Consider the following 10351-nt stretch of genomic DNA (forward strand, 5'->3'; position numbering starts at 1 on the left):
AGACCTTAGTAGACAATAGATGTGCAGTTTGATCTGTGTTTTGAAGACACCTTATGCTCTTAGGTGCACCTGGCACAACTGACTGGCTGACTGGGAGGAGACCCCCAGGCAGACCAGCCTGACATCTCAGCAGCTCTGCTTGCCCTTTTAAGTGTCTAGAAACTAGCAACTAGAAAATGGAAGATTGATCGATTGGTCAAACAGATCAGTCAAAATATACTGCTTTCATTTTTTATGTTCTGCATGACACCTGTTTATACAAACATTCAAACCTTGCAATACCCAAGGCATAAAATCATAATGTTGCATCCTGTTGCATAATGACAAGGTGGAATCCATTAATAAAGGGCTGTAAATGACTGAACTCCAGCTTACATAACCGTACTTATCATGTCCTTAATAACGCCAGCTTGTGGGCCATTTTGAAGGCCTTTCAATGAAAATAATGAAAGTTAATCTTGTAAAACAGCACAATATAACAAGAGTATGTTCCACACTAAACAAAGAAGAAGACTGGAGTGACGCTCACTTTTCAGTGGAATTAACTGCTGGACGCTGAGAAGTGTGTCTCATGATGACTGAGTGTTGAGTAAATTCAAAGAATCGTCACTTACTTTTATTTATATTTTTAATTTTTATTTTTCACCTTTATTTATTCAGGGGGAGTTCCAATGAGAGCAATCTGTCTTTTTCAGGAACGCCCTGATCACATTCACACAGTTACACATTCACACCTGGAAGCTGTCCAGCACAACCACAGTCTGATCTGCTGGCCACTGAGCAGCTTTAGTTGTTCAAACAGTATCGCATAACATCTTTACAGAGTCTTTGTTCAGATTGTCTTTCTGTCTCACTAGCCTCGCAAGTCAGCGAGCCACATGTCAAAATCCAATAAACATGGTTTTTGCATCATAGTTTTTGTGATTTGGTGCAACCTTTGCTTACAAGGTACAAGGTAATTTATTTATCATTTTACAACAAGATTATATGATGAAATGAAAGTTTGTAGTTTGAGCACCAAGCATCATTGATTGTTATGAGTTGTAAGAGCTCCGTCTCCCTCATGTGTGTCTCATATAAAGTGCTTTAAGAAAACGTCCCTTCATCTTGCTGGCGTCTTGTGCTTTGTCAGCTCGGAACACAGTCCGCCCGTCGAGTGCTTGATCCAGGATCACGTCATAAAGTGAATGCATTCCTAGTTAACAGGTTGATCTGACTGAACCAATGCTAAAGTGTAAAGTGTGCAAATAAGAAAATAGTAATATAGCCATAAAAACCAGACCTTTGCAGCAAATTATTTTATACATTGAATCTAACTTTGAGTTATAGAACTTTTCCAAAAGTTCAAAGAATTTGCATTGTTACAACTGCAGGTGAAATGGTGCCTAACATAGTGCAATTTGAAAATCTGGTATTTTGTCTGATGGTGGTGCTATTCAGCATGACCAAATGAGAACAATGAATAGGGTCTCACATATATCTGCGTCAAGCCCAAACACCATATATAAAGTGTATGGGAAATTTGGTGGAATTCAGTCATTATTATTTTATTATCTTTATTCCTACTGTGACATTTCAAAAATGTCTTCTGTGATAAAGGTGCTTTAGGCTGACAGGGAAAAGAGATACCCCCCCCCCCAACTTCATCATATTGCAAAATATGATATGGAGTTAACATTTAAATCTTTTTTATTTTAGTTCATATGTTTGGGTTTATTGTCAATCTCCTCAGTTTACCAAATAAAGAGACAATTTATATGTTGTCACTTACTTTCTTGCACAGTAGTCTGGTTGTCCACTAGATGTCTCCTCATCCTACCACTGAGTATTCACTGCATGCTGTGTGTAAGATGAGCATCACATGATGCTTTACCTCTATGGTCTGTGTCTTTTTGTCTCCATTGTCTTTAATGATGCTTCACTTTGCCCAGGTTTTTTTCACTGATGCTAAAATATGAGGGGTTAGTTTCTACATACATCCTGAGCTGTCACATGTCTTTCCAGACCTCTTGCCCCAGGATGCTGCCAATGATGACAATGATGTTGTTTGTCATACTAATAGTGTCAAATTGCCAAAACTCTCTGAGTACTCTCTGGTACACTGAAATGTCAGTCTTTTGACACTGCTCAACATTGTGATTATGCAAATATTTGCTTGTGGGATCTCATTATGTGCCTGTGGTGACAACATGGTAATTAATTAGCATATTTTTTGGCTGGTCTAAATGAATACTGTTCCACTGACTAATTAACTACCTACGGCAAATGAGTCACACCGAGCTGCAAAACTACCCTGCGCCTGCCTTTAGATGGCAGCATCCTCACAACTGATGCAAAATTCTTAGTTTTCATTCACATTTATAGTATTTATATTTTCTGTTTATGCATCGGTTTGCTTTCATAATGTTTTGTTTTATGCCTGCAATCAACTCCAGGCCTATCAGCAGGACCATCTGTGATTTGTTGCTCTGTGGTCATTGACCCATCTGTGAGTTGGCCTGTCAGTCTGTCTGATGAGGTTAATGGTGATTGACCTCATGAAAGGAGTCAACTGAGAGTCTTGTGTCGGACATTGTATTGTACAAAACCTTTTTCCAACATTAGTAACTGCAATGCCATGAACTGAAAGAGTTCTCGTTGTAGTTTTTGTCTTGTGTCTTTTCTTGTTAAATCTGCAGTTATGGGGCCAGTTATCAAAGATTTAGTGATAAAGTTGATCACTATTTCTGAATGGACTTGTTCTTTTTCAGCAGTGTTGTGAATGACAAACCAATTGCCTCTGTGTTCGTGATGCACTGTTGTCCTCTGATGATAAAATGGTTGGACTCACTGTTGCCGTGGCCAGAAGGAACATTCTCGTCCCATTTCTTACATAATCTCCATTTAGGTGTGTCTTTTTACTTCAGTTTGTCATAGTGAATTACCAGTCGTCTTAGATATCTGTTGTTTTCGACACAAATCTGTTCGAGATATGACAGTGGGGCACATGTGTTGGCTTGGTAACCAATCTAGTATCCAGTGGCAACAGAGGTCTATTGAATGCTGGGTGGCTCTGTATTGGCTGGTGTGCCCACCACTCTCCTGTGTCACTAAGAAGTCCCAGAGGCACATCCATATAGAGGCTCTGAATAATGCTAGGGTTGTGTAATATTCAGCTCAGGAGTCAAAATTGTGTGTGTGTGTGTGTGTGTGTGTGTGTGTGTGTGTGTGATTGGGGAGGGGTCATCCTAACACTGTTATTACAAATGCTCTTTGTGTTGAACAACGTAATGTACTGACCTGCAGGTGGTAGCACTCTCTGTCTCTGTCACTTTCTCTGTCTCTCTATCAGATGCACACACACAGTCTGTGTTCAAGTCCTTACTTCAAACAACCTCCCTCCTTTACATTATATTCTCTCGTGAAAACACTGAACATTTTTCAGGATTGTATGTGTTCTTGGTCATCACTGAGTCTTATCCATATCTGAAGGCATCCACTGGGGCAGAGGCAGACACAACAGGATAAGCGTCTTTGTCTCAGACTCCTGTCTGTCAGAGACACCCCCCTCCCAGCCTCTCCTCTATTTGGGCGGCTGTTACAGAGAGGGCAGATGGCTCATTACCATAAATAGGACAGAGAGAGAGTGAGTGAGGGGGCCGTGCACACCGACCAACAGGACCATGCTGCCCAAAACCAAGGAAATGGGAGGCCGTTGCTAGGAGAGAGGAAACACAGCTTTATGGCAACACAAAGCTGATTCCCCCATCCGACCTCATCTCACTCCAGCCCCCTCGTTCCCTTCTCTGGGGACTGAGCCTTGAATCTGCTGGTCAGGGACAGATGGTTGATGGGCCCCATCGTCTCTACAGCTGGACACAGGCTACACTGACACAGTCAGACCTGGCAGGACTGAATCACACCTTATCCTGTCCAACCTATGAGGAGCAGGAGCAGAAAGCGCTGAAGCCCAGGCCATCAGCTAAGAATAGATCCACACTTGTTGCCCACAGGAAATATGTGGCTGCACAATAGATGATAATATGTTAAGGGTTTGTCTTTGTAGTAGTGTAAGGCTCTCTCTAGGATGAAAATCCTTCAGCGAGGATAATCACAGATTGCCTCTTGCTTCTCTCTTGCTGCTATTTAGTTTCCAAACAATGAATGGCATGATTTGGTCAATCCTTGTATAGGGAAATTCTAAAAGGATACACCTACCCACACAAACACACACACACACACACACACACACACAAAATCCTGACATAAAGAGAGTGGGGTTTTTTTCAGCCACACCTCTGTTATTTTTAATCTGAGCATTGCCCTTGTTTTTAATGACTGCCGTGTTTGTTAAATGTATCTGTCCAAATGCAAATATAAAAAAGTGCACCAAAAATAGGGGAGTGTGGGGGTTGAGGTGAGGTGAGGTGAGGCAGTTGGAAAGTATATCAGTCAAGACACCACCTCTGAAACAATAGCACATCTGCTCTCGCTAGACCTCTGGTTGAAAGGGCAAGAGCAGCCAACTGTCTCACAGACAGGAAGGAGGAGAAATCAATTGAGAAAACAAGAGAGTCTACTTTAATTAAATAAATATGTTAGTATATGTAAATGTTAGATATAAATACTTCAGTGTGTTAATTATTGAATGACTGTTTTGTCAGAGTTTGATATGAGATTACACACCAAAGATGTGCTTAATTTATGGTCATTTGCCACAATAATTAATGTTGGTTGATCAGGCTTGGGACATTTTGCATATTGACCTTGGGGAATTGGGGCAGGATGTTTGACAGCATCCCATTTATGTGTGGGGAGGTAGGAAGGATGGGAAAAGCACAACTAACCAGAACGAGCGAAAGAAAGCGTGGCAGCAGCATGACAAGTAAGCAAAATAGAGGTGGTCCTGCATCACCTACCCATCCGCCCTGGTTGCATAGAAACACGAGGGCCATGCCTACCCTGCAGACACACTCCTTTCCTCTCTCCTCTGCCATGCTTCATTACCCAGTGCTCAGCCAGGCACAGAGAGGCACTGCACCACTTTCTCCACACTGCAGCCGTGTGCCCGCTCACAGCCCCGCAGCCAGGCTCCCCTTAGACCCAGGCAGGGTATGCGCTGCCCCTCGGGCATCAGGTCACACTCACTTTATATGCATAGTGCAGAGACAACACTGGGAGGTCTGCACTGGTATCAAACTAAGCAGACATACCCCCACTGCCCTGTTCGATGAACTAAAGTACCGCTTCGTTGACATCACCCTTCATGTTCCAATTGTGTTTATTTGAACTGATTTTAAACTGGATATTATTTAACTAATAATAATGATATAAAAGTGGATTCAATAGTGGATGTTACAACAATTTTTTCATACAATTGAACTGTCAATGTTTAGGTCAGTTTGGTTATGTTTGCATTTGTAGGCTACTATAATAAAGACTGGACTTCAAACATTTATCCATTACTTTTAGCTAACTATTTCAACTGTTTATCCATTACTTTTAGCAATTCAAATCTTTTATTCATTACTTTTGGCTAACTATTTTTGAACTGTTTATCCATTTATTATTAGCTAACTGTTAGCTTTTAGCTAACTAAACTGCCTGCTCGCTAACTATTTTCACCATATGGTTTTCACACACCTTAATTGAAACATTGTTCAGATGTTATAGGTGACTCAATATGTGGCTATATTTTTTAAATCAAATTGAATTATATTTGATCTAATCAGTTGAGCTACTCCACAATCTTTCTGTGCCCCCTGGCAACTGCAGCAGTACGGTGCATCTGGGTATGATCATTTTAAACCGTACGTAAAATTAATGTAATTGTTTATCTTGTATAAGTCATATTACCAAGCAGCAGGCAGACTGATTATTGTACTGCATATACATGAGAAAACACAACGCACACTAATTCACACTGCTGGAAGAACGTTAGCAATCCCTCATACGTGTCATAGCCCACCACGGAGCTGGTAGTGCCAGACAACACTGCTGGGCACAAGACCACTATTGTCCCACAAGATAAAGTGCGCTTGTGACCAAGACATGGCGGGGAGGAGCAGATGCTGTGAAAAGATAAGGGAGTGTCAAAGAACAAAGCTTTTGGTGTTGTGTTGTTGTTTACAGTGAAGTCATCAGTTGAATGTCTCTCCAGACGTCACGACTTCACATCGCTGATGGAGCATTTTAAACTCTAGGTACATGTCGGAGTGGGTGGTCTTTCCTTCATCTTCCTCCTGCTTCACAGTTAATTGACTGCAAGTGTTCATTTGCCTGCAAGGAGCAGTCATTAAGGTTGAATAACAAAATCTAGCTTGGCAATAGAACGGCCAGGGATCAATGGGTTAATTCAATTGCCTCTGCATGTGGTGTGTTGTATGGCAGGGCCATTTTAAGGCCTTTATATGGGAGTCATGCAGTTTTAGTGTACTTAAAAGTGCAAAGAGATAGCATGGATATTGGTCAATACAAACAGAGAAGAACAGCACTCAAGGCAATGACATAAAAAAGACCAAAGTTCAGTGCTGTGTGTTTGGTGACAACTAAACAGTCAGTTAAATACAGATGATTGAAAAGGCAGTCTTTCCTTCACTTGTTACAGTCAAGTCTGGGAAAGTGCTGTCACTGTTTACAGTGTAGTGACCTACAGATTACTGACGGTCTGCTTAAATCTATAATCAGCAATACAATGTGGTAACTCAAACAGGAGAATCTGTTTATTTTAGACTGAATTATTTAAACTACAGACTTTACTGACAATGTGATTTAATTTGAATTATTCTGATTACACCACCAACTGTTACTATCAACCATTATCTCAACAACCATAACATTATTTCTTTCAAAATTATACTAAATGTGTAATGTGTGCTGACTGTCCATGGTGACCTGCCCTATTTTTCGCAAACCAACTCTCTGGAATCTTAAAAATAAGTCGTCATTGCCTAATCAGGGTCATAATCACTCTTTATATTTTTATATCATGCAGTTTGGCTTTATCTGACTACTGTTGGACCTTTTTAAAGACAAACCATGTGGCCATCATTCTTTTATGCCAGATTAATGTAGCTACACTGTAGGTAATCCATCACTCCCCGACCCATTTATAATGTATGTTTATCAAGTTTTGTGGGTGTGGTGGAGGCTTTAAGCATGAGTGACCCTCTCAGACAAGTAGAGAGGGTTTTGTACTAATTATGGACATAAATCGGGGGAGCAGTGTCACATCTTGTTAGGGGGGCAAGCATTTCTAGCTACACCCCTGCTTTGGCCCGTTTGGTTATGTCTCTGTTGCTTAGTGAATGAGAGTCTTGTCTTCATTACAAGTACATAATTGTTTACCTCTTTGTTTACTGAGCACTGATGACTAAAATGGACAAGTAAAAACTGTTAAAAATCATTTTACTAAGCAGCTAGTTACATAGTCCTGTCTCATTAAATAGTTGAGTTGTTTTTTAAAAAAAAATTTAATTTACTGTCCTTGGTTCATGCTGCTGGCATGCTTAATCCTCCACTGGAGCAAATTGACACTTGGGCCTGTTTATACAAGCGTTTGCCCCATCTAACCTGAACAAATAGACTGAATCAATACAGAATTACAGGATATTTGCTTGTTGAAAATATAATTCCTCTGCCCTACATGTTGAGCATTTTATTGCCTGTGCATTTAAGGAGGCACTTATCAGCTCACAGATAACAGACAATCAGCACACTGCTGACACAATTCATAAGACCCGGTTAGCAGAAAGGATTGTCAAACAAAGGCTTCTGTAGGCAAACACACTCTTCAGTTGAGGATAACTGCAGGCAAAAGCTGGGAGAACCTCTAGGGAAAACAAACCTGGAGAACAAAGAAAGTGTTGCATTTGAAACAAGTTGACCACGCCTGGGTGCTCTGCTGACAGTTAGAGGGTGTGTACAAGTAACATTTACACTATTTTAACTGCTAGGACATACATTTTCCCTCTGAGTATTTATTAAGGACAAATTAAAGATAAAAGTGAGCTGTATGGAGTGCTTGTTTTGTGCTCTTTCCTTAAACAACAGTGGTTTGCTCCTTCTAGAGCAATTAAGTCTGCTATGACTTCTAGTGCATGTCTGTACACAGCAGCTGGCCTTTGGCAGCTTCACAGACAGTTGAGGTTGCCATCTCGCCCTGGGGAGAATGCAAATACTACCTGTTTAACCAGTAACCAATCTGACCATGCTTATCTAGGAAAATGAAATGCCATAAAGCCTCAGTGCATGTGTGTTTCTGCATGGATATCTGCGTATGTGTGTGTTATGTCACAATGACTCTTCCACTTCGCATTTCAAAGGAGGTTCAAACTAATTAGCTCAGGGTGCCAGTTGTCTGTTGGTCTCGCTTCCATAACAACTGCAGGTGATTGTTCCAACATCTAAATCCTCTAGAAGGACCAGGACAGTGATTTTATATAGTACACTCTAATGTCGTCACCTGTCCTAGGTACATAAAGTGCTAACTAAACTAACCAGAGAAAATAATGGTCCCAGAATGCATTTTTTTTGTCATTACACAACAGCATCTGTTGTTCTAAATGTGTGTGTGAGAGCAAGCAGGAGAAAGAAAGCAGTAGAGATACAGTACCTGGCATGTTTCGAATATGCAAACTTTATTATTCAGTGTATGTGTGTATGTGACAGAGAGAAAGAGAGAAGAAGAGAGATTATTTTGAATCTAAGCAGGGCAATTCTGTTCAATGTTTTATCAGAGTTTTAATAGAGTTTCTTCTGGAATGTGATTTATCTTTACAGTTTTCACCTCTTTACTGGCTGTGCACCAATGTGTCAACATCTGTGTTCCCACTCCAGAAACCAACGCCAGGTGTAATGAGAAAAAAAGAAAACGGAGAGAGAATAATGAAGGCAACAGGACAGATTGAATGAAGGGCAGCATACAAACAAGGGTTGTCACTAATGGAGAGTTTTATGAGCTCCAGACCTGCTGAAATGGAGTGCTATGCATGTGCAGCAGCTCTTATCGGCTCGCTGGCAGGAGGGGAGGGTGAAAGCTTCCACACTTGCGCTCCGTAAAAACGGTCTGATTCATTTTCCGCATGAGAGGGTCTCACTGGGGCGGCATCAGACCGGCCAGTCCACACAGATTTATGGACCATTAAAGCAGCAGGCCTCCTGACCGCTATGCCACCATAGGCTGGCTGCTAAGACACACTGCACCCTCATTCATACGCGGTCACTACTCTCCATCGCAGGTTAGCTTCCTCATTGTTCATCCCTTCATCAGCACCACTTTTACTGCCTTACATGAACTCCTCTCATAGTCTGTAATCCTACTATTCTTCACCTCACTCCCTTTGACACAAAGTGAGCTGTTTACTGTAATTATTCTCACCCATTGTTAAGTTCTCACAAAGACTTTTTTGTTATTCATTCATGTCACAAAAAGGATCATTCCTGTCCCTCATCAGCACACTGGGCAGGCAGCATGTTAGGCCTATATGGTCCAGGAAATGCTCCAATACCGCTATGAACATCTCTGATGGTGGTCAGTGGGGCATGTTGTTTTAGCCTAACAGTTTTACAATCAGATTAGCGCCATCGCAGGCACACGGACTAATGGGTCTGTCTTTTCAAGGCATCCTCAATCAACTGTTTCGCTGTGATTAATGCATCTCTCATTTGCTAGCTTTGCAACTTCATCATCCCTAGGAGTGATACCGGGAGGAAAAATGGGGCAGAGTCTATGCTGCTTGCTGGCCCTAAGAATAGCTCAGTGTGCAAAGGAAATCATGCCACAGCAACCTGAGCAAAGCCTCAAAAACATGAATGAATGAATGAATGAATGAATATGATGGTTTCCAGAGTGCTCTGCCACCACTGATAAATCACTTTACACGCTTCTTTGCTGGATAAATGAATATTACCACATTTAATGCCATTCTTCACCTTCTGTGTAGGCATGAAATATACGATATGAGTGTTTCTATTCACAATGTACCTGAACAATCTGACACAAGATAAACAAGGAACTTACTGAAGCAGCCTAATGTTAATGATAAGTACCGATCCACGGATCAACAAAAATACATCCCAGAGTGTCAGTCAGGTATTCACTCACTCACTCTCACAAAACTTCCATTACGCCACTGGAAAGCCTGTTTGTCCAGTTTACAGAAGGGGAAAAACAAGGGTGTGCATCAACATCAGTGCAGAAGTATTTACTGCACTGCTGCAGGTATTTGGGTTTATTCACAGTAAAAGCAAATAGAGAGGCTATTAGATCAGTCGACAGAGAGCTACTCATGTACGCTTATGAAATGGAGTGGCTGAGATGAGTAAGGTATCACCATTATGTGAAAGTTACAGTTTGGTGTGAAGTTGCTGT

This window comes from Siniperca chuatsi, linkage group LG11 (genome assembly GCF_020085105.1).
Source record: "Siniperca chuatsi isolate FFG_IHB_CAS linkage group LG11, ASM2008510v1, whole genome shotgun sequence".
In the NCBI taxonomy this organism is placed as follows: Eukaryota; Metazoa; Chordata; class Actinopteri; order Centrarchiformes; family Sinipercidae; genus Siniperca; species Siniperca chuatsi.